Source organism: Podarcis muralis, chromosome 5 (genome assembly GCF_964188315.1).
Source record: "Podarcis muralis chromosome 5, rPodMur119.hap1.1, whole genome shotgun sequence".
NCBI lineage: Eukaryota > Metazoa > Chordata > Lepidosauria > Squamata > Lacertidae > Podarcis > Podarcis muralis.
In genome coordinates, this window is record NC_135659.1 from 22,248,372 (window position 1) to 22,273,921 (window position 25,550).

Consider the following 25,550-nt stretch of genomic DNA (forward strand, 5'->3'; position numbering starts at 1 on the left):
AAAACATAGTGGTCAGTTCAATGAGTTATTAATTCTTCGTGTTATGTGCCTCTTGCAAACCAATCCTTTGTGCATTTAGCTGAAAGTGCTGAGTTTAATAGGAATTAATCCTGTGTGTGCACAGAACAGAAGGAACTACCTTACATAATATTTTGGCAAATGTAGGTTTCCAAAGCTGTGATAGCCAAGATAACATAAGTAAAGACTCCAGTAGGGAGAGAATTGGTGCATTTTACTTTATTTAGAATATTTGTATAGCACTCTTTATGCTATATATCCCAGGGTGGCAAACACTAACAAGTGTTGGGACACCCTCCCAAGATAAATCCTTCATTTCAACTCTCAGTGGCAAATTCCCCCTCCTAAGAGATCCAGGGCATTTGTGGGCAGGTAGTGGATTTCATGAGGCAGGGGGTGCCTAACTTCCTAACCTCCCAATAGCTGAGTTTCTACTGCTTACCAATGAAAGGCTGTTGAACTACAATGTCATTGGCAGGAGCATCAGATTGCACCACTACAGAAAATGTCCTGAATACAGTGGTACCTTGGGTTACAGACGCTTCAGGTTACAGACTCCGCTAACCCAGAAATAGTACCACGGGTTAAGAACTTTGCTTCAGGATGAGAACAGAAATCGCGCGTGGCGGTGTGGCAGCAGTGGGAGGCCCCATTAGCTAAAGTGGTGCTTCAGGTTAAGAACAGTTTCAGGTTAAAAATGGACCTCTGGAACGAATTAAGTACATAACCAGTGGTACCACTGTATTTATATACCAAATATTCAGAGGTGGCTCCCAGGGAAAGGTGGCCCCTTGATGTTAACTTGATTCCTGGCCTACCTGGGACCAAGCAGTCTCTAAGGTAACTTAGTCCTCAATCTTGTATCTTTTTCAGGGAGTAAGCCCCAATGAACCCAATGGGATCTACTTCTGAGTATTGCAGCCTAATTATACAATATTTGCACAGTAAATGCTATTGAATTCAGTGGGACTAACATTTGAGTAAACCTGAACAGGACTGCACCTGAACTCAAAAGCAAATAGAAAACCAATGGAGCTGACATACAACTGGAGTTATATGTTCAGATCTTCAAGCATCAAACAAAATCTAGACTACCACATGTAGCCTAAATACATTTACCGGTATGTATTTGGTTTTATTTAGTACTAATAGATTTCTAAAACACCTTTCTGAACACTGCTGCCATCACAAGGCAGTGTACAAAATTCCTAAATAAATATATATTTAAAACTATATAAAATAATAAAATTAAAACCACATTTTACCAATTAAAAATGAACAGTTCCACTTAATCCAGAGCACATCAATTAATGAATTGGCATGTTACACCAACTGCACCTTCCAGACTCTGTTCAAAGGCATTCAATTGTTACAATAATCCAGTCTGGATGTAACTGATGCATGGATGACTGAGGACAAGTCCACCCTCTGCAGGAAAGCCTAGAGGTAGTTTATCAGCCAAAACTGATAAAAGGCACTCCTAGCCACTTAAACATGCAGGGGAAGCAATGGATCAAGGAAGTATCCCCAAGTTTGCAAAGTTTGCAGCTGTTCCTTTAAGGGGATGCTCCACCATCCATAAAAGGTTGAACCAACTCTCCTAGTGTTCTTTACTGATAATGACTCTATCACCTCTTTGTTAAGTTTCAGATTGTTTCCCACTCCCCATCCATTCCTAACCTGGCTCCAGACAGCAGTTTATCACTTCCACTGCCTCCATGAAATCAGACAATGGGAATGAGAGGTAGAGTTGGGTGACAACTGCAGACTGGTAACATTTCACTCCAACCCTCCAGATAACCTAACCTAACAGTTCCATATCTAAAAAGCACATTGCACAAGACAGAACCATGTCCGGTCCCAAAAGCCATGAGATAGAGCATCAGTCTCCAAGCACCACCTTCTGAGTTTAGTCTTGAAATAGGAACTGAACCACAAATCAGCGGAACCATGTGTACCAATCCTAATGAGATTGTCAATACTCTGATGGTCTCAGTTGGCTCAGATGGTTGATACTAAAAAACCTCTGAGGGCAAAGTGGAAGTACTGAGAACCTTGGAAGGAAGTGATCATGTCCTCTTGGGTTTCATGATATAGAGGCAAGGGAAAGCGGAATGTAGTCAGCACACTGGGCTCCACTGAAAACGGCTTCTCCATGCGAACCAGGAAATGACCTTTCCAGACTATGGAATGACTCTTTTTTTCATATACAGTGGTACCTCGGGTTAAGTACTTAATTTGTTCCAGAGGTCCGTTCTTAACCGGAAACTGTTCTTAACCTGAAGCACCACTTTAGCTAATGGGGCCTCCTGCTACCGCTGCGCCACCGGAGCACAATTTCTGTTCTCATCCTGAAGCAAAGTTCTTAACCCAAGGTACTATTTCTGGGTTAGCTGAGTCTGTAACCTGAAGCGTATGTAACCTGAAGAGTATGTAACCCGAGGTACCACTGTATAGTCATTGTAGATTAAAAAGGCATTTTTAATCAGAACTATCCTTTGCCAAGGTTTCCAGCGGCTGGGATATAAAAGAGCCCCTTGCACACAGTCAACATCTTCCAGCCCCCTCTGGATTTCTGAATGCTGTCACTGATGCTGTATCAGAGGCTGCTTTGGAGGATTCTCATGACTTTCTGGTGGAGCAGCTCTTGGTCACAGTAGGAAACCTCCACTGTCAAAGATAATATCAGTTGCTAGGAATCACAAGTGGGGAGCGTAATATTGTATTCAGGTCCTGCTTGTGGGTTTCCTATAGGTATCTAGTTGAACATGGTGAGAACAGGATACTGGACTAGATGGGCCTTTGGTCTGATCCGCTGAGGTGTTCTTATGTTCTTAAGGAAGATATAATGTGGGCAGTACTGGACACAACCCAGCAGAAGCCACTGCTATGTAGACACCCTTGAACTGAAGTCATTACATAGAAACTCCTATTCACGTCAAGGAAATCTGCTCCTAGGAATTGACTAGTGAATTGTGCTGTTGGTTCTAAACTATTTCTATGCTTCTGTTCTTTGAAATATCTTTAAAAATGTCATCTCAAAGGAGGAATTATTTTCTTGTCTAAAGTTTATTAGATATCCTCAAGAAGTTCACTTGAGCTGAGAGGCTGCAACAATATTTATTCTAATTGGTGCATTAATTGGCCAATCAGTTAAAAACGAGGCAGTTTAAGAGACTTGAAAGCCTCTTAGCTGTTGACAGCTATAACGTTAATGCTTACATTTTTCAATTACTAAAAATAAAACAGGAAGGAAACATACAAAATCAAGATTTCACCCTTAGCAAATAAACTATTGATATGAACAAATAAATACCACTTTAACATATGCATCCAATATTAACAACCCTAATAAAACTGTTTATTAGAGGAATAAGTTCCTACACTGAAAGATACTTACAGTTATATACGTATAGCATGGGGAGATAGACAAAGAAAGAGAATACTTCATACGAATGCACACTGAATTAATTGTGCTCATTTATTCCATAACAAGTGTATGGGCATGCTTTGCCTTAACATTTGTCAAATGGAATATTTTATTTTATTTTATTTAAATCCCTGCTTAGATTAGGAAAATACTTGTCACATTATTTATACAAATAATACAACTGAGATCATGGGGAATTATATCAAATGTTGTTTTTGATGAAGATATAAAACATTTTATCATTTCCGGACCAGGCACCGCACTCCAAGGTATATCCATCTATGGTGCAATGGTAACAGGACTTCTATCCTAATATACAGGCTCAACAGAAATATTTATTCATTAAAAATATATATATCTTCTACATTAAAAAAAAATCATGCAAGTTTTCCATGTTAGATATTAATTTTGCTCCTCAAAGATGTTACTGAAAACCATAGTATATTGTGCTGAATTATAGCCAATGTCCACATGCATTGTTCTCTTAGACCCCAAACCCAAAACTTCACGGTACAGCAGCCCTAATAGTACTGTGCATTGCGACCTTCACATTCACTCACAGGGTGCATGGCATAGATGCTGGACCCAGAGGCAGGTGCCATGACACAGACATGGAAATCCCACCCCTAACACATCCATTTACCACAGTCACTTTCCAGGTACAGATGCTGGCCTGATCTCACCCCTTGCTGTTTTAGATGGTTTTATCATCTTCCCGATTTTGGTAATTATTACATGTTGGCTTATATTACACAGTACTTTGGGCATTATATTGAAAAGCAAGATTAAAAAGCTCAATATAAGCAAACAGCAAGTACCTCAGTGAGTAAAGGAATAAGGAGGAGATGGAGACATCTTTCATTCCTCCCCTATCTCCCTGTCTATTATTCCTGCCATTTTGTCAGGGGCAGAGCAAAGTCAAGAGAGCTTTCCAGAAGGGTGGAACCCCTTATTATAAAAAGATTAATGTTTTCTTTTACTTTGCGATAAAAATCACATTTTTTAACATAAATATTAGTTTTTTTTAAAAAGTAAACTAGTGCTTGATTATTATTTTTTAAGAGTGCAAAGGTGTTGTCAGGAGATGGGCATGGGTGATTTCACTTTTCAAGAACTGCAAATAATAACATCTTATCATCTCCCCCGCCCCAGTCAATTCTTGTTCCCCAGCAGGCATATCTGCTTGACTGAAAAACAGAGAAGTCCAGGATTCCCCATTACAGCTCCTTTTGATGGGCATTTAATATATTGCCTTTACTTAAAAGAGCTGAACTGCTCCTTCAAAATATTTAGAATAACCTTCTTTCTCTCAACTCAGAAATACAAGCATGCCCTGTATATAAAGAAGTGAAGTGCTAGAGTCTAGAGATGTGAAAAGCCCAGAAAAAATGAATTTATTTGCAGTAAACACATAGGCTTGTATCCAATGCTAGTCCTACTTAGAGTAGATGCATTGAAATTAATGGGTGACTAGCTTAGGTCCATTGATTTCAATGAGTCTGAGTAGAACTTGGCTGGGATCCGTGTTAAATGGTTTGGAGATGTGCAACTTCCCTTCACACTTTGTCTCTTTACCATAGCAAACACAGTATGTACCAATGATTACTACATGAAGTGTAAAAGTAGCTGCTAGTCTTTGTTTCAGAGCCTTATTAGCACCCCTGCTCATGCCCTACCATCTCCACTTCCTATTCCATTATTAAATATTCAAATTACCACAATAATTTAAATAAAACTGAAACATCTGTGCATGAATGCTCTCCCAATTTTTTTCTGTGTGAAGACTCAACCACCTATCGGAACCAAAATGTGTAACTGGACCACTTTAATTACATTTGCAAATATGCATAATTTATTAATTGGAATGTAGGCTCCTTTGAGGTACAAATGACAACTTTAGGAAGGCAATTTAGCTTAGGGAAATTGTGTAGAGGGATAGGGTTGAACAGTCCCTTACAAGCATCGCTAGACCTATCAAGACCGCCAGGATGTGTGTTTTAAAATGAAATAACCCCATATCACATGTGACTTTATTCCTAGGTTACATCCACACCATACATTTAAAGCACTATTATACCACTTTCATCTCCTGCCAACCTAGCAGTTCGAAAGCACATCAAAGTGCAAGTAGATAAATAGGTACCGCTTCAGCGGGAAGGTAAACGGTGTTTCCGTGCGCTGCTCTGGTTCGCCAGAAGCGGCTTAGTCATGCTGGCCACGTGACCCGGAAGCTGTATGTCGGCTCCCTCAGCCAATAAAGCGAGATGAGTGCCGCAACCCCAGAGCCGTCCATGACTGGACCTAACGGTCAGGGATCCCTTTACCTTTATACCACTTTCACAGTCATGATTTCCCCCAACAAGCTATGGGAACTGTAGTTTGTTAAGGGTGTTGATGATTGTTAGGAGACTCCTCACAGTTCAATCTTAATTCTTTCCCTTCACCACTGATCATTCTTCCAAACAGGGGCAATTGCATTCTCCCTTGGCTAAGCCTACAGTACCCACATGCTGGGGCCAAAAGTGGGGTGCGGCCAACCCACACGCTCATGTGCACACTCTCATCCATGCACACACACAGGACACAAAGCCCCCTTCACATCTTATCCATGCAGATTATCCAAAGGGGGATTATCGCCCCCACCAACTCATCAAATTATCAATCTGATGATTGGCAAGGGATGATTTGCATACCCACCATGTGTCTATTACTGACAAATGGGGGGGGGGGGGGAATTGGTTGGCAGAGGCTGTTCAGACCCCCCAACTGGGGCTGACACTCCTGCCCTAAACCGTGTCCATGGCAAAGGTACTTTTTTTAAAAAGTGATATTCCACAATGGATCTGGGACCATATTTCAATAGGTACCAGTTTATATTATCAGATGCATAGTCCCTATGTTGGATAAGTCAATGGCAGTATTAGGGGCATCATAAGACACCCTAATAGAGAATGCAGTGCCCATGACATTTCAAGTACATTTTCTACTCCTTGCTTTAAAAAAAGAGTATCAGCTAGCACCGAGGCAGCATATTGGCTGTGTTGACAAAACACATCAAAATGCTAAAAGAAAGGGATCTACGAAGTCCTCTTTACCAGAGCATGCTTAATATTCCTGAGATGGCACCTCTCCACATTACTGATAATGGATGGACAACATGTTTTGGTATGTTCGTACCACACAGAGCACTAATTGTATTCATGGAGTAAAACACGCATCAGGGTTTTCTTTGGCCAATGGACTGAGAACAAGAACCCTTACTTACATGGTTACTCAGTTAAATAATAATTTGATGGTTAACTCATTATGGAACGGCTTCTATAAAAATGCTACAGTACATCTATTCTGGGATTGTAGGGTTCCGGCAGAATTCTCTGTGATTTGTTTATGATGTAGTGATGATTGACTCTGTCACTTACTAATAAATGGTAAATAAAAAAAAGTAACCTATGATATTAAAGTACTACATTAGCTACATCGCGATTAAATTACAGTAACATCACCAGCTATAAACCTTTATAGAATCTTCTCAACCGTGCAGTAATTCTCCTAACTATACGATTATGTAGAGCACAAATATTTCTTTGTAAGTCCGAAGCAATACATCAGGGGAGCATTTACTGCTAAAGCTAGATTGAGAGTAAATGCATCTTGGGTTGCTATGAATAAAAGCTCTAGCTTCTCATTACTTTATGACAAGACACAGAAATTCACTTTACTTTTCATTTAAGCTTTTCTGCTCCAGTTTATAGATGTATGCCTTCACGCTTTTATTCCCTTCTCGCTTCAGCCGTACGTAATAAATGATTATAAATTTTCACATTTGACCACCTCTCTGCTAGTCTCATGCTTAATGCACAAAGTTAGGAAGCTGCAGGTAAAAATTTCACAAACACTTTTATTTATGATGTTGTCCTTGGTAACGGAAATTTCAATGTACTGAAATGAAAAGTATGATTAAAAGGATACGACGACCTGACAAGGATAGTAGAGGGCAGCCTTCTATTTCCCACAGAAAATATATAATACTTTTTTGACATCAATTTCATAGAGAATAGACATGGGCTATTCATGAAAAAAAAAAAAGACACAAACATGTTTCTGACTTCGGCGCTCTTGTCCTTTAAATGAAACTTCTGCCAAAGTGCATCAAGACTGAATTAATGTCCTTTAGATGTGGAAATTATTCAGTTGGAATCATAACTAATTTTCAATAAGCATAACTGGCAAAACAATATAAGATAAATCGTGAAAAGCTACTCAGGCCTTAAAAATCAATTTATTTAAAATTCAAAATAATTCAAGTATTTTTTACACCACCCACTTGGTTTTAGGTGCTTAATAAATTTAATTATTTATTGTTGCTGTTATAAAAAATAAGAAATAACTGCCACTAGATTATATCTATTTTATTTTTTATTTACTATTTACAGAAATATCTGCCGAAATTAAAACAAACCTGCTTCTCTCTCTATATGTATTATTATAATTTTAATTTTATTCATAGGTTTTACGATTATTCATTATTTCTTTCCGACCACAACAGGTTCAAGGCAGCTCACAATAAACTCCATATAAGGAAAAATAATTGTTTTTACAAAAAGACAGTTTTTAAGTAAAATGAACAGAAAAAACAATATATACAATCAGCCTTCCTGAGGGTTCTTTAATCATTTATGCAATGTTTGTGCAATATCATTGTCAAATTTTCACATTTCTAGTCTAGTGTTTCTTGTTGTCCATCATCCCTTTGTGAATGTGGTGTTAGGGTGGATTTGAAGATATCTTTACCATGCCAAACTTTATGCATGGTTCCTTCCCATGCCTACAGATGCATAAACAAAGGGGTCACCTTTAGTCATTTCCTTCCAGTAAGAGAGAGATAAACATCACTGCTGCTGCACAGCAGCCACCACTTTTGGTATCTATATTGTATTGTTCTCCTACAGACTCAGGCTCTGATTAGCTGAGCTGATTCAATTGCCTTGCTCCAAGACCTTTAAGAGTTTGCAGTTCGGCTTTTGTGAGAGAAAAGAATGTTGTCAGTTTGGGTGGGATCAAAACTTCATGCAGAGGCAGTCTGGGAAAATGGGAAAAACTGGGGGAGAAATGTCCTGAAAGCGGGCAGAGACAATGAGGCTGAAGGAAATAAATATGCTGAGAACAGAACTGACTGTGAAAGAGGAATATTTAAGGTAGGTGGCTGGAGAATAAGAGGCAGAAAAGACACGGAAGTGAAGTAAGGAGGGTCGGTGAGGGAAGTCTGGTAGACCCGGCCCCATAGGCGCCGACCCCATGGGGCCTGAGGGGGCCCGAGCCCCCTCAAAAATTTTATTGGGGGGGCTCGGCCCCCCCAATAATTAAAAAAATTATCGCGCGCCTTGGCTCCCGCGGCCGGCGAGGGGAGCCCGGGCCGCGCGCGGCTGCTGCTGCCGCCTCTCCTGGGGGCGCCGCCTCCCCGGGCGGGAACGCTGCGGTTGCGCGAGGGAGGAGGGCGGCCCCCGGGGGCTGGGAGAGCCGGGCTGCCGTGGCCGAGAGGGCTGCTCTGCCGGGCGCCGCTGACATAATTTAAGCAAATTATCGCGCGCCTTGGCTCCCGCGGCCGGCGAGGGGAGCCCGGGCCGCGCGCGGCTGCTGCTGCTGCCGCCGCCGTTTGTGGTCATGGCGGAGCTGCCGCCTAGGGAGGAGGGGAGAGGGGGCTGGCGGGGGGGGCAGGCGGTGAAGGGGGATTGGCTGCGCTCTCTCTCTCTCTCGCTCTCTCTCGGGCTCTCTCTCTCTCTCTCTCTCTCTGGCTCTCTCATAGGCGCCGACTCCATGGGGCTAGGCGCAGCACGCTCTCCCCTATTCGCTCACGAGGAGGCGGCGCCACTTTATTTGCATATTCATGAGCTTATTTATTATTCATGAGCTTATTTATTATTCATGAGCTTTCCCGGGCCCCCCCAATATTTTTTATAAGTCCGCGTCCCTGCCCGGCCCTACTATTAGGTAGAGTCAGGCCTCAAGAAGCAGACTAAAGTGTTGAGAGAACAGAGTCGTGTCTTGAGTCCCCAGCTAACCTTTTGCCTTCAAATATGGTTGAACAGTGTTCTGTTTCTAGTACTGAAGTCAGATTTAACTACCGGTCCAGTCCGCTTCTGTAGGTGGAAGTAGGGTGAGGGGCACCATCTTGTCCTTTGCCTCAGGCGGCAGAACGTATTGGCTGGGCCCTGCAGGCTGGTCAGGAGGCATAAACCCTATACTCAAAACGAGCAGCTAATATCCAACTCTGCGCTATTCATTTAAAGCAGTGTCCCAACACTTTAAACCAGTCATGGCTTCAGTCAAAAGAATCCTGGGAACCGTAGTCTGTACAGGGTGCTAAGAGAGTTGTTAGAAGACCCCCTGTTCCCCTCATGAAGCTTTAATTCTCAGAGTGGTTTAACGGCCTCTTTCCTCAGGAAAACTCTGGTAATTGTCGCTCTGTGAGGGGAATAGGGGTCTTTTGGTAATTCTCAACACACTTAACAAACTACAGTTCCCAGAAATGACAGTTCACAGTGATATGATGCTGCTTTCGGTGTGCAGTGCAGATGGGGCCTCAGACATACAGAAGACCGAATGCTAGTAATGATCACTAACTTAAATCCATTAATTTCAATGGGTTTACTCTATAACTTAAGTCAGATACCACCCTGTGTTTAGTGGGGGAGGAGCTCAGGAAAATATATAGGCTCATAAACAGAAATTTTGTTGTGAGGTGGCTAATTGGGGCAGTGGATCGCTGAATAATAGCACCATCAAAATCTTGTCATTACCCATTTATTTGTATCCCACTTTCCCACAAGATGGTGTCCCAAAGGCAGCTCACAATGTATAAAATGAACAGCAACCAATATAAGAAAAATAGGACCAATTTCACTTAAGTGAATGTATAATAAAGAAAATCAGCTCTGAATAAAACAATACAAATAAATTGACCCAACAAATAAATTGACCTAACCCAACAGCTGAAAAGTGTCAGGAGCCTGAAGTCTAAGATAGAAATAAAAACTATTTTATGCTCTCTATAGAAATATATGAGGCCAAATAGATCTCCATTCTACAAAGGCAACGTGGGATTCTCCACAGTTAACTTACATACATGGCCTGGCAATCACACCTCTCACTTTGAGGCATCCTTCCTCCCAGTTTTCACCTTGATCTCTTCTCTTACTCCCTTCCACATCTTTCACTTGGGAAGGTAAAGATTTCCACTCCTCCTTTAATTCCCACAGACGCTCACGTATTTTTATCAACCAGAACATAAAGCAAATCTCTCTCTCTTTTCTTGCTGTCTCATAAACATAGATAGGCCAATATGTTCAAAATGATTAAATTGCATTAGTTCTTGGCAAGCAATTAGGCTGAATGGGAGTCAGGCTATATCCCTGATATAGGCCCATTGTTAAATACTTCTGCACAGAGGCCTACGCGCACTGGGATGCACACAAAATACAGACCGCTGTTTGGCAAAAAAAAGGCACAATCCTGATCTCCCCTCTATTCTGCCTCATTTGTCCCCTGTTTGACAAATGGTAGGATAGCTAAAGGAAGCAGTTTCTAGGTTTAGTAACAGTGAATCCTGCTAGTTGCAGTTTTTCCTCTCACTGCAGCAGACCCAGCTCCCTATCCTCCAACTTTTCTCTGATGAAAATAGGGACACCCCAATCCATAATAATAATTTTACTATTTATACCACGCACACCTTACTGGGTTGCCCCAGGCACTCTGGGCAGCTTCTAACATATATTAAAAATATAATTAAACATTAAACTTTTTTTTTAAAAAAAAACTACCCTATACAGTACAGGATTGCCTTCAGGCGGCTCAGGGGTCGGATAACTCCATACCCTCCAACATTTCTCCAATGAAAATAAAGACATCCTAAGGAAAAGTGGGACATTCCACACAGAATAGGAAACTGGGACAGCTTCTCTAAATCAAGGATGTCCTTGGAAAATAGCGACACTTGAAGGGTCTGCAACTCTCAGTTTGTTGTAGAGGGCTTTGCTGTACCCTGGTGTGCTCCCAGCAGGCTTACCTGATGCCAACTGCAGCAGTGTGCCAGACGTCTGAGACTTGTTGCCATTTTAATTTCTCACTGTGGCCATGATATAGCCTTGCTTGGGGCATTGTGGGAAATTTAAAAAGCAGCTATACTGGCAAACTGACTTGGTAAGCCAATTAACAACATGTAATGTGATTATAAAACAATCCAAGGTGTCAATTCAATCCACAGGTGATTGCCCTGAACCACCTGATGTTTGTAATTGAGCATTTTTGTATTGCATTTTCCCTCTGAAGTTCTTCTCTTCCAGCATGGCCACCTTAAGGTCTGAGTGGCTGATGTGTTCTTCCATTGTTTTTTTCAATTTTGTCTTTTTATTATTTTGTGCAGAGATTGGCCTGTTTGTCATATGTAGAATGCAGAAAGGCATCGCTGGCAGATGATGGCATATATCACGTTAGAAGATGAACAAAAGGTAAGCGAGCCTCTGATGTTGTGGATGACAGTATCCTTCTGAGCATATGCAGAGCACCCATCCAGTATTTGTGGGCTGGGTTTTCTTCTCAAGAGGTATGGGCCCCAGCACCTCTTAATCACTTCAGGCAATCTCTATCTCACTGATGCCAGTGTCAAAATATTAATTCTGGATTATTCCCAAGGATTGCATCAGTTCCAGCACATCTCAGCAACGCTTATGTTGCAGAATGCAAGAGGTACAAGTAAGAAATATTGTGGAATGTATCTGCTGCTGTTGGATAATGACAATAAGCATGAACGGGGCTTATTATACTATGTATGACCCTAGTTATTATTACCTTGTTAGGGAAATATTTCATGGATCTCTACACTAAATAATTTGCAGTATGCACTTGTGCTTCACGAGCATTATAACCTTCACAAGGGGGAAGCTGCAAATACTTTGTGACAGATTCCATTTGTCGGCTGGCAATTGCAAAACCCTGAAAACATATTATGTCTCATGTCAGCCATAAAAATAACACCACAAATTACAACCTAAACAAAATTATGTAGCAATTATCATTTGGGGGTCCATTCTAATCCATTTCAGATTTACTGTTAACCTGGGTGTTTTTTTCCTTCCCCTCCAGCTTTTTTTCTTTTTACACCTAAAGATCTGATATCGGGTCAGGCAATTATAAGCTACTGTGGCCCTTTAAATTGCAACTCTTCGCAATCATTGCTATTATAATACCAGCAATCTGCATTGCTGGGCATTCTGTCTAGTGTCCCAGCCTAAAAGTGTGCTCCTTTCTAAATAAATTTGATTTTTGCAGTTTGAAATTTGACAAGAAATGCTTAAAAAGCCAGCATGTGGGATCAATTATGGAAATTCAGCAAAGCACATAGGTTAAAAGTGCAACACCAGAGCTCGCACTCTCTTTTAACTTCCTAATGTCTCTGACCCCCTTTGTACAAAAGTACTTTAATCAACATTATATATATTATATTTTAGTCTCACCATTTAGCAGGCTGTAAAAAATGTTTGCTGGTCAATTATAGACATCAAGTTGATATGCTGCAGGACCATGGGCCGTTTTAAGTTTGCAATTATAGCTGAGAGGGCTTTGGGGAAACCCAGAGAGGGTAAAAACTGATTCCCCCCCTCCCCTCTTTAAAAAGTCTTAAAGTTTGCAAGCAAAAACGATGAATATTAATTAAATAACAACAAACAATTATTGGACCGTAATGCAAGGTGGATTTGAATTTAATGCACATGGCATTCTGTCCCAATATTTTCATCCCCTGCCACAGTGTATGCCACTACAACAACCAATAACGACAAAATTGTCCAAATAATGTAATTGCATTAGATAAATTTGAGACCAGATTTCATTTTAAGGCCCTAATACACTGTTGGAACAATGACCTGAATCTGGCTACCGATAACTGGTATGAGACATGGGTCAATGCACATAAGTGCTCTATTTGTAACCATAAAAGCAAGATAATGTATAGGATGCTAAACCACTGCTTTACATTCCCTTCACCCTCTGAGGAAATTGATGGTCCATGTTCATTCAAGGAGGATGAGAAGAGAGTGGTCATTTAGAAACTTGATGCTTGGTCTGGCAACAGGCACTTTTAAAGCTCCCTTTATTTCATGTTCTTTTGAAACTGTGGCTAGAAGTTAGCCACCACCACTCTCTTGGTGGCAGGAGATTACAGGAAGTAAACTCTTCAGCATCAAAATGTGCCTTAGGAAACCTCTCTAGTTCCTTATTGGAACACCCTCTGTACGTTGTAAAGTGATGACCGCTCTATGGTGCTATTAGCCACCATACACGTTTCTTGAATATGTAAAGTTTACTCTTTTATTATTTTATATTTGAGTGCCTAGTTGGCTGGTAGGTTTGTGAAACCATATCATCCTAACTCTTGAATAATAAGCAGTTAATGCCTAAATATCCTGTCTTGGAAAATGTCTGGATGCATGAGTCAAACTATGACATGGTACTGTGAACTACCAGTCCTAAAACCCTTAGTTGCCCTGCGTGGTGTGAGCCACCAGGGCTGTAGTTTTCAACATCTACCTGGGCAGTGGATCTGTTTCCAGCCAGCCAACTTGTCCACTGCATTTCTTTAACAGGAGGAGCTATAAAGCGCTTTTGTTGAGGATGAACTTCACTTGGGCAACAATTGCCTTCTGTGCTGTACTCTGTTCTGACTCCTGGACTTATTTTCTTTTGGACGAAGACACAGTGTAATGTACAGTTGTGAAGCAGCTGTGCCTCCATAACAGCCAATCTGGCTGAAAACTGGAGAAGATAGACACAAAGCGTTTCCACACTTGCATTCAGCCTCAGTGGTGGATTTATACAGATAATTATGTACAGATTTAGGGCTCCCATGTTCTTGAGGGCCCCCTGTGTTATTAGTATACTTTGTTAACTGAGAGGATACTTTTGAAACATGACTACAAATGATGAATTGCCATTGTTGAAATCTAGCATTTTAGTTTTTTGCGTGGTTTCCACTCTTTGTTTATCCTACTCTCCAATTAAAGTTGGTGGAGGCTGGTCCGTTTAGAGCATGGGAGCCATGAAAAGCTTCATTGGCATGCCAGAACAGGGGTGCCAGACTCTGGACTTCCTGTTCTTTACTTAACTTTTTAAACTAGGTCTCTAGCCCTTCTAGAAAGAAAGTTATAAAGCATAATGTGCAGACTACCTTCTAAGTTGGAGGAGTTCCTGACCAACACAAGCTGAGTGACAAGTATAACACTTATTCTGACTTTAAAGTGCAGAGCTGCTGTTGGAAACGGAAAGGCCCATCCACTTCCAACTCCAGTTGCCTATGATGTGAACTCCCCCTCTCCTTTCGGAGATAAGAGTGGAGAGGAGAGGCAGGATTCTTGCCTCTACTTTGGGTTTTGGGAGGATGTTGTGGGTTGAGGGAAATGCCAAAGACATTTCACCTGCTCTGCTCTGGCTGCCCATGGAAGATCTTTTTGAAAAGATGGGGGGAGCCAAGAAGTGTTGTGCCTGTTTGCCTTCTCTTTTGCTCTGCTGCCCATGGAAGCGCTTATCGAAAAGGGAAGGGAACAAGAAGTACAAGGGCTTGTTTGCCTCCTCTTTGCTTTGCTTCCTGCGGGCATTATGTGTGTGGAGTACTGGAGGAAAATCTGCTGCTGTCTGCTGCTCTGTTAAGTATGTTTTTATATTTAAAAAAAAAGATGTGTATTGGGGTATTAGGAAAAGAGCAGGAATTCCCTGTCACTTGTTTTGCTGCATATGGCAGGCAGCTGCTTTAGAACCCTGTGAGCTTTAGAGCCCTGATCTTCTGGTGTTCCAAATCAGAATCATTCCTGCTTCAGAGGTTTAGCTCCTAACATGTGGGGGGATGTGACAGCATCAATGGTGATGCCAGGAAGTGCACCATGCAATGGTAACTGTTCAAGGTTTGTGGGAAGCAAACACATGCATAGAGTTATTGTGTAAATTAGACTTTGGTACAGCCACTCTGGAACAGGGCAGATCATTTGCCTGGGTAAGGTCCATAAAAATCTGAAACCAATTCTGGTTTCCTAATACAACAGTCTGAAAATTCCATATTCAGTTGCATTTTGGTTTGATATAGCAACAATAACCCTTAATTCTTCTAACTGGGGTAATCATAGTTTGCTCAGGTTTCTAGCCCCTAAGTGTGTGGTATATAGGGTTTGTGAGAGCACCCATTAATCTTCCATCATGGGAAGGCTCTTCAACATTGTGATTTTGAAGTCGTATATTTTGAAGTCAAAGTTTGTTTAATTTGCTGATTGATTTTTTGTATTTTATTGTACTGTACTGTGCTTTTTGATTAAATATTCTGTTTACCACTTTGGGAAGATTTGAGACAAAAAGCACTACATAAATTATCAAAAGTAGCAATTGCTACAATAATTGTAATACCAACCTAGGAAGTTTTCTCATACTGAATCAGACCATTGGTCCATGTAGCTAAGCATTGTCTACAATGACTGGCAGCATCTCTCTACGATTTCAGACTGGGAATTCTCCAAGCCCTACCAGATATTGAACCTGGGATCCTACATGAAAAGGTGATGCTCTGCAGCTGTTCCCCACTTCTGAAGATGTTCTCATTCCTTTTTGTAGAGACTCATAACTGGGATTACATAAATTTCTAATTTATTTCCTATGTACACACGTGACTTCTGCCCAAAAGTTGCCAGGGTTTTATAAGACAGCAATAAAGCTTTCTTGGCATTAAGTAGCCAAGCACATAAACATTTTAATGAACTGTTTTTACACGGTTCATTGGAAAGCTCCCGGTCTCCTACAATACAAATCACTCCTCTGTCACATTCAGTCCTCTCATATGGTGCTTACATTTCAGTTTACAAAATGGCTAATTAAAGTATAGCACAAGTGGAAGTTCAGCAAATACCAAAGTTAGGGAGGAGGGCAAGCAAAACCCTCCTTAACTGCAGATCTCAAATAGTTTTAGGCAGGCATGGTCAACCCACAAACTGCAACCAACTCTTCTGATTTGTCACAATCCACCCTTTATTGTTTCCCCCCTTGGCAGTGCCCAGTTAGAAACTGCTGGCCTGGCCAGTGCCAGTCCTTAAGTAACTTCACCCAGAAATGACACCAGCCAGAACAGAGTTTGGGCCTGGCTGGCATTTTATGTTATCACAGTGGCCTCTGAAGGAGTTTGATTCTCAAGTAGCTAAGCTTGGAGGAAGCTAGCCCCGCAGCTGGCTGAAAAAAATTGACCATCACTGGTTTAAGGGACTGCATACTAAGGGTGTGTTTTCATTACTGCCTTGGAGCACAGTGAAGTTGTGTGTGTGTTGTTGTTTTTTTGTGCATTTCATATGTGTGTGTGTATTAGTTTTTTACATGAAATTTAGCATTATTCAATTTATTTTAAATATTACGATTTATTACATATTGACTTCCCATCCTTCCATGATGTTGTATTCCGTTATCCTCTGCCATAACTGCCATATATTTTCTATTGTGTTACAACTTATATTACAATCATTTATTTATTCTCCTTCCCTTGCCTGCTCACAATTTCATCTGACTAATTTTTTCCTTAAATAGTCCAAAAAGAACCTTCACTCTTCAACAAAGTTCTCATTTCTTTTTCTGCTGTCAATTTTGCCATCTCTGCATAGTCCATTTACTTTAAAATCCAATCTTCTTTCATTGGGACTTCTTTTCACCCTGCACAGACAGGATTGTGGCTGCAATAGTAGCATACACAAACAAATAACCATCTCTTTTGGAACCTCTGTCCCTATAATCCCCGGAAGAAATGCTTCAGGCCTCCTGGGAATGGCTTTTTTACACATCTTTTTAAATTCATTATGTATCATTTCCCAGAAGCCTGATACCTTTCTACAAGTCCATCACATATGAAAAAGGACCCTTCTGTCTGTTTACATTTCCAACCTTTGTTTGACACTGTTTTATAAAGGTAAAGGTAAAGGTACCCCTGCCCGTACGGGCCAGTCTTGACAGACTCTGGGGTTGTGCGCCCATCTCACTCAAGAGGCCGGGGGCCAGCGCTGTCCGGAGACACTTCCGGGTCACGTGGCCAGCGTGACAAGCTGCATCTGGCGAGCCAGCGCAGCACACGGAAACGCCGTTTACCTTCCCGCCAGTAAGCGGTCCCTATTTATCTACTTGCACCTGGGGGTGCTTTCGAACTGCTAGGTTGGCAGGCGCTGGGACCGAGCAGCGGGAGCGCACCCCGCCGCGGGGATTCGAACTGCCGACCTTTCGATCGGCAAGCCCTAGGCGCTGAGGCTTTTACCCACAGCGCCACCCGCGTCCCTACGACACTGCGTAGGGACGCGGGTGACACTGCGTAGGGACGCGGGTGACACTGCGTACGACACTGCGACACTGTTTTATACATTGTGGCTAATTTATTTTGTGTGAAATACCATCTATGTATCATTTTCATATAATTTTTCTTCATTGCATAAAGGTAAAGGGACCCCTGACCATTGGCCTACTCTGGGGTCGTGGCGCTCATCTTGCTTTACTGGCCGAGGGAGCCGGTGTACAGCTTCCAGGTCATGTGGCCAGCATGACTAAGCCGCTTCTGGTGAACCAGAGCAGCGCATGGGAACGCCGTTTACCTTCCCACCGGAGCGGTACCTATTTATCTACTTGCACTTTGATGTGCTTTCGAACTGCTAGGTTGGCAAGAGCAGGGACTGAGCAACGGGAGCTCACCCCGTCCCGGGGATTCAAACCACCGACCTTCTGATCAGCAAGTCCTAGGCTCTGTGGTTTAACCCACAGCGCCAAGCAGTAAATTTCATATCTATTTTCCACAACTTTTCCCATGCTGCCATCTCAATATTGTGCCTCACATCTTTTGCCCATTGTATCATTGCTGATTTGACCAATTCATCTTTTGTCTTCCATTCTTACAGCATACTACACATTTTTGAATTTTTGGTGCGTTTCTCAGCTCTTTCTCCCCAGCTGTTCACGTCGGCATGGTTTCAATTCTCTTCTGTTTGTGCGTACAACAGGGGCAGTGATGGGGTGGGAGTGTCTTTATCTTATGCAAAAGCTTAAGAACTACAATCACACACCAGACAGATGTATCTTATAACAAAAAACAAAATACATATGCATTTGGGACAGTAACATGTGAACATGGATTAAATACCCAGCACTGGAAACGCATAAAATGGGTGTGTGAACACAGCCTGAAACAAAGTTCTAGTACCACCAACTTCTGCAACAACAGGTTTCAAAAGGTTTATTGTTGTTTGCCAGTGCAGTCTTGCTGTTGCCACGCTACACAGATGAGGAAAGCAGTAAGTGACAGTATTCTCATACCATGTTGGGAAGCTAAGTTCTCATTAATCATCTTTGAAAAGGCTATCTCCCCAGGCAGGTATTTATTTTATAATGACCCGCAGGCAGAAATGAATTATTGAAATCAACATCAATGTGAAACTCTTTAGAATAATTAAAGCGCGTTAACAGCAAACATGTTGGCACATTCTACTTAACCTTCCAAAGCTACATATCAAATGCTTATTGTCATCTTGTGTGTGTGTGTTTATATGTGTATTTCAAATGAGGTATGTACTCATTAGGCTTTTCAATATGGAACCAGAATCTTAGTGCTGCAATCATTAAATGTTGGGCTGTCAAAGCCATTAAATTTCAGAATCCGCTGGTCTTTCCTCTGTAGTGTTCTTGGTCCATGTCTGATTGCACCAGGTTCTGCCTTTACTTTCCAGATTCCTTCAGCCTCCACTCCTGACCTTGCAGGTGTGCAGTTGCTGGACAGATGACCCTCAGGGTCTGCTTTGGTCCTTCATTTCCTCAGCAGAATTTTTAAAACCAAAAGTTGCAATCCTTTTATGCATTTAGCATGAATTTTAATCGACAAACACAGGATTAAGTAATGATGAATACACATTATAACTGACTATTTAACAAACTATGCCACATTTTTATGTCTTCACATATCTCTCTCATTAATAGGGACTGAGTGAGAAATGGCCTTCATGATGCCTGAGGTTCTAGCTTTTTTCACCTTGAAATGGCCTTTAAAAATATTAATGAATTTATTATCATTGAAGAAGTCATGTGCTAACAGAACCATGCAAAACAAATAGAAGACTGTTTATGTCCAATCGGCCATGCAATAGAAGGGAATATTTATTTTGTTAACGAATATATTTGGCCATTTAATTCTGGGGGGGAGATATAGACTGTTTATTTCCAAGATGAGCCCAGGATTAAGTGGTACTAATGGTACTATAAAGTTGTTATATGGTATTAATATAACCTGAGTATTAAAAACATAATGGATTCACTATTTCTGAACCATTAAGTTTTAACTTCACTCCTCAAATAAACTTCATATCATTATTGGGCTATTAATACCTTTTCCTTTCTGTCTTCTTTTCTTATTCAATCCATTGTTTCTTTTCTCTCTCCCACCCTCTCTCTCTCATCATATATAGTTGGCATAACTGAATACAGCAGGATGTGGCATATAAAATGATGTGATGAGTTGCTATCTGGGCATGTGTTAGAGCATTCATAAGATCCAAAATTCATATTCAACAGATACAAGCTAGTAATATAGATGAGCCCTTAGATAATGAAACTGAGGCACCAGGAGGTTGAGGTTCTGGAGCTCAGATCAAAATACATGTCTTGGTCACCAAGAGGAAATTATTGTGACTGGACTCCCAATAGAAAATCACATCTGTATCCCAGGCATCTGGTAGAATTCACAAATTTCTGTGTTTGGCTTCATGCCATACTCTCCCCTGTAGCTGATGGGAACATGGGATGAGCATGTAGAAATGCATCCCATAATAGCGCCAATTCACATGGCAAGCACTTTTAGCTATTACAGCTAGGATGGGAACGTTATTTCTGACAATATCCCCTTGGCAACTATATTGTATGTCTTCACAATTTCTGGAGAAAACGTTATTGAAGTGCCCAAATATATTTCATTACCATGGAATATCACATGGATTGCTTCCATTATTTTAAAAAACCTCCTATTCACTTCATTCTCAGATAGGGATGAAGAATGTGACACAAATGCACTACATTCTAAAAGCTGTTCAAGCATCTTTTAGATTTCAAGCCTATTGGCAATGCCTCTCTTTCACAATGTATGCATGGGGCAGCATTAAAAAATGGCATATGCACACAGCCCAGAGTGTTACGGTCTCCTCTACAACCACATACTACTGCATGTAGTGGAGCAGACCTCAAACAGACTAGTGACCAAAATGTGAGAAGACTGTCCTGAGGAAGTATCCATTTTAAGTGTATAGGTACTGTAAATGTAAATGTAGGTGAATGTCGCTGAATGAAAGGAATTAGGGGGTTTACAGTGAGGAAAGGGGATATGTATTACTCTGAAGAAAGTGGAAATCTGCTTGGGATAATGGAAACCTGCTTTCCATTGCAGAAAGCCATGCATAGAACTTGAGGTCCGGATTAATTTCCACAAATGTCAGCAGTTGAGACTTCACATGATGAGCTGCACTTGTCTCCTCTCCAACTGTTAAACATGCAGCAGCCCTGTCCTCCTTTGCTTCTGCTACCCTAAATGCCAGACTCTGACCTGAAATTAGCGTCTGTGTCTTTAACACTGGTAAAAGGTAAAGGGACCCCTGACCATTAGGTCCAGTCGTGGCCGACTCTGGGGTTGTAGTGCTCATCTCGCTTTATTGGCCAAGGGAGCCGGCGTACAGCTTCTGGGTCATGTGGCCAGCATGACTAAGCCGCTTCTGGCAAACCAGAGCAGTGCACAGAAACGCCGTTTACCTTCCCGCTGGAGCAGTACCTATTTATCTACTTGCACTTTGACGTGCTTTTAAACTGCTAGGTTGGCAGGAGCTGGGACTGAGCAATGGGAGCTCACCCCATCGCGGGGATTTGAACCACCAACCACCTGATCGGCAACTCCTAGGCTCTGTGGTTTAACCCACAGCGCCACCCTTGTCCCATTAACACTGGTACTAGCAGTGAAACATTCGGTGTAGGACCAGTCCAAGACATTTTTGTCTAGAATTTCCCAGACATTCCCAGCAAAAGAAGCTTTGTGGGGGGGAATTCAAAAAATTGGCAAAATGTTGATTTTCTTAACAAAAAAAGCTCAACAACTTTTTTTAAACAGATTTTTAGTTCTTGAAATATGGCAACCCTAAACAAAAACCACTTCACTACCTGAAGGGACAGAGATTTTGGTGAGATTCAAATGATGCAGTGGAAATATCAGTGTTATAAACATTTCATAGTTGCATTTGTGCAATATCCATACCTCTGTTTTAAAGTTATGGAAGGGAAGCAAGAAAACAATGCAAGAAATAAAAGAAAAGGAGGGGGAATGCTATCCCTTCCAAAATAAACTGTTCAGTAAAACAGAAGCCTATGTAAGGTACAGTCAGCATTATACCACTTCATTTTCTTTGGATATATTCTGTCCTCAGGAAATAAGCAGCTATTGAGGGGAAAGTGGGGGAGGAAATAGGTACATGAGCAATTTAGATGTAAAAGGTAGCACTATTTGGACTCGAGTGGCACGCAAACAGCAGACAAGGATCCGACAGTGGCTTCATACGAGCAGCAATGCTTTCAATATTTCTATATGCAGCCTTAGGAATGATGGAGGGAGGCAAGGGGGGGGAGGACAATTTCTACCCTGAGGTATAGACAAAGAAGATAACCTCCCTGAGGAGCCTAGCATGATAAGTAGCCACAGCGAGAAATGCTGTGATCAGTCAGAAAGGCAGAAGAGTTATTAGCTTAGCCCTGAACCTCCTACTTAATGTAGGACCAGTGGTGATAGCTAACAGACCCTGGCTAAGGTGACAAGCTTTGGACCTGCTCGAGGAAATCCAATTGAAAAGCAGCCAAGAGGAACAACGAGTTAGAAACAGATGTTCCAGCCAGGAGGAGGTGCACACATTTAAACAGTACACGTTAAAAATATATGTTTTCTAAATATAGGATTTCATCTCTTCCTGTGGCCCTGTTATTGTCAAGTACTGTTATTCTTTGAGCGGGGAGGGGAGCTAGGTAAGGGGAGCAGGCAGACAGAAGCATCCTTCTAATTGTGGAAAGCATCTTAAAACTATCTAGCTGCCTAAGTGACCATCTTCCCTAAACTAAAATTTACAAACAGTAGCCAGGTTCTTGATTGATCCTTAGAGATAATTACAGTGTGTTGCACATAAGCAAACACAGACACACAAAACACGGTTATGTTCTATTTTATGAGGAGGGAAAAAATTGATTTCCAGCACAGGCAAAATGCTTGTTAAGACTTGTGCTTAACATACAAGGGACAAAAATAGTACCTTATTTTCCTTTGGCTCCCTGGTTATTAGTATACTTTTTTTGTGGGGGGGGGGGGACTTGTGTTGATTGTGTGCTGATACACATCAAAATGCTGCCAAAAAAAACCCCAAAACAAAACAAACGATTTTCAGAAAGAACTAATTATACTCCAAGGAGAATCATATCAGAGACACAACAAAAGAAATGTCATTGCCCAGGGTAAGTCCTTTGTGCATCTTTATATTCTATACCATGTCCAAGAGCACATATACGTCTGGCAAAGATGTTAATATCCAGTACATAAAACATATATTGGGCTATATTCTCCTTTGGCTGTATTTCCATAATTCTCATTAACATTAATGGGAATTATATATGTACCCCAGGAGGGGACAGTGGTCCCACTGTGTTGATTTTTACAACATATTTGCAATTCTCAACACAATATATCCGGTACATATTTCGAGCTGTTTCTATCTAAGTGCAACATTCCAAATGAATTTATCTGCAGCTCTGCACTGGAGAAACAGAATAAGAAGAAAGAGGTTCAGGAAAGAATAGATGCTAATAGCTATGGGTATTAAACTTAATTAAGATAGGAGCTATTATTGTGGAAGGGCCCAGATGTATTCGCATATATGTTTGCTGCATCTCAATTTGGCACACGATTTGTGAGGGCGAAGAAATTAATATTTTCCTTCTTTAATTCTTCCATCTATCTTTTATATTTAAAATTTATCGGAACATTCACAATATAGGCAATCTAAGGAACAAAATCAAAGACTGAGAACACAAAGACTGCAACTGCGGTAATGTTTGTGAAGTGTACTAGGCGCTTGAAATTTGAAATATAAATCCAAATTATTGTTTTTAGAGAGCCAGTGTACTTTAGCAGACAGAGTTTTGGACTTGGTGTGGAGGAACCTAGAATCGGATTGCTGCTCAGCAATGGGGGGAAGAACTATAAGGGGCTAATAGCAATGTTGTTTTAGTACTGCTAAGTAATTACCAGTATACTTTTCAGTGTTGTTTTCATTGGGAAAGATTTGTTTGCTCAGACACATGAATACCACCTTATACCCATCATTTGGCAAGAAGTGTTTTGAACCTGGTGACACAAGCTTCTCTTGTCAAATACTGGGTGGAAGGTAGTATTTGTGTGTCTTGGATTCATAGTTCATGGGAGATTTCCCCTGATACTGAAATACTAGCTATGCTAACAATATTGGGAATTGCTTGACAATATTGTAAACAATTTTTGTGCACCCATTGGCTTGGCTTTTTGGTTCATCCATTTGCCCGCACATGACAGACACTGTTCAGTTTTACATTTCCATTGCAATGCCAACCTCTTCTTTTCTGCACATACAATTATTTTCCCACCGAATATGCACCGGTATACATCATTTTTTGTATTATTCTGTGTAATATTCTGTGTAATTTATGTACCATATTCAAGCCTGAAACCTTTTCGTTTTACCCTTTACTTTATAAAACATAACATGACTTGAGATACACTCAAGTTTATTTAAAAAACATGCTGTGCTATGGCCACAAATTTAAGAGTGCTTGTCCAATGGGAAAATACGGAATAAAACAGACATAGCATGGCCCAACATTTTTTCTTAATACTTTAAAAAATAACCTTGCAGAGTGGAGGGAAGTTACTGCTATGCCAGTTTCTGAAACTAAATGTTTTCCCCAAGGTGCAGAGGTATGGGACAAAACAACCACAATACAAATTTGGGGTGGAATCCAAAGTTACACTAGCAGACTTCCACTCAAGCAACAGGGCTTTCTAGTATGTCCTGCAGTGCCCCCAATCCCACCCCCATACATGTTCTAGGGCAGAGTTTACATGTTGGTGACAAAATTTTAGACATGCATCATTTCACGACACAGTAATTCAGTTTTATTAGCAAACCAGAGGTTAAGCTAACCCCTTTCCAGCTCCAAGAGGAGCACAGTTGAGTGTTTGTGCGACACACCTACACCCTGCAGCCAACACACATGTCATGACACACAGTTTGGAAAGCTCTGTTCTAGGGTGTTACTCAACCCTCTAGAACAAATTTTGGGAGCACCTGGTGACCTGCAGGAAGGAAGAGGGAGAGGAAGGGAAGATCCCATTCCACTCATGGAAGTCTGTTCCACTTACACATGGTCCCCATTGGACACAACCCTCTGTGGACCTTATTGGCTTCAGAAACAATTTAGATTTGAAAAATAGAGGGGAATTTAAATACTCTTCCTCAGTGCCAACCGTTTTGACCAAACTCAGAGTCTCCATATCATGTTTGGTTTTGACCCTGAATTGGCCTTTTTTGAAATTGAATGTATTTAAATTTTATCAATACATTCAGCTTTATCTTAGGAGCCATCCTAGTTTTAGTATTACATGAACTTCATAGATAAACCCAATTCTAATGTATTGAATACTACCTCCAATTATTTATCTCTCTCTCTCTTATTTGAACTCCACAGATTATTTTTGGTGGGGAAGGAGGGCAACTGGAACAGAGCTCAGGGAAAGGGTTAATCATGCTGCATTTCTTTCGTTTTTTACAAAATGGTGTCAGAGATCCACAACATATATTTGTGCATAACATATTTATTCCCAATGCCAGACATAATTAAAGTGACAGTGCAAAACAATTTAAAAGAGGTTTATGGTTAAGAGAAACCATTGCAATGTGTTGCTTCACTGAAAAATATAAACATATGTGACATTGAAGATCCGTGATCTTAAAAA

At 41.1% G+C, this 25,550-nt stretch overlaps 1 long non-coding RNA gene across 2 annotated transcripts in view; it reads left to right on the plus strand.

The window, feature by feature from the left end:
* Positions 1-8,151: 8,151 nt before the first annotated feature.
* LOC114598669 (uncharacterized) overlaps positions 8,152-25,550 on the plus strand; it is a 60,262-nt gene continuing 42,863 nt past the window's right edge. Inside the window, exons 1-2 of one of the 2 annotated variants that reach the window (XR_003707112.2) lie at positions 8,152-8,643; positions 11,868-11,952. This is a non-coding gene — a long non-coding RNA (uncharacterized LOC114598669). The remainder of the gene's footprint in view (positions 8,644-11,867; positions 11,953-25,550) is intronic. The other variant, XR_003707111.2, reaches the window with a different exon arrangement.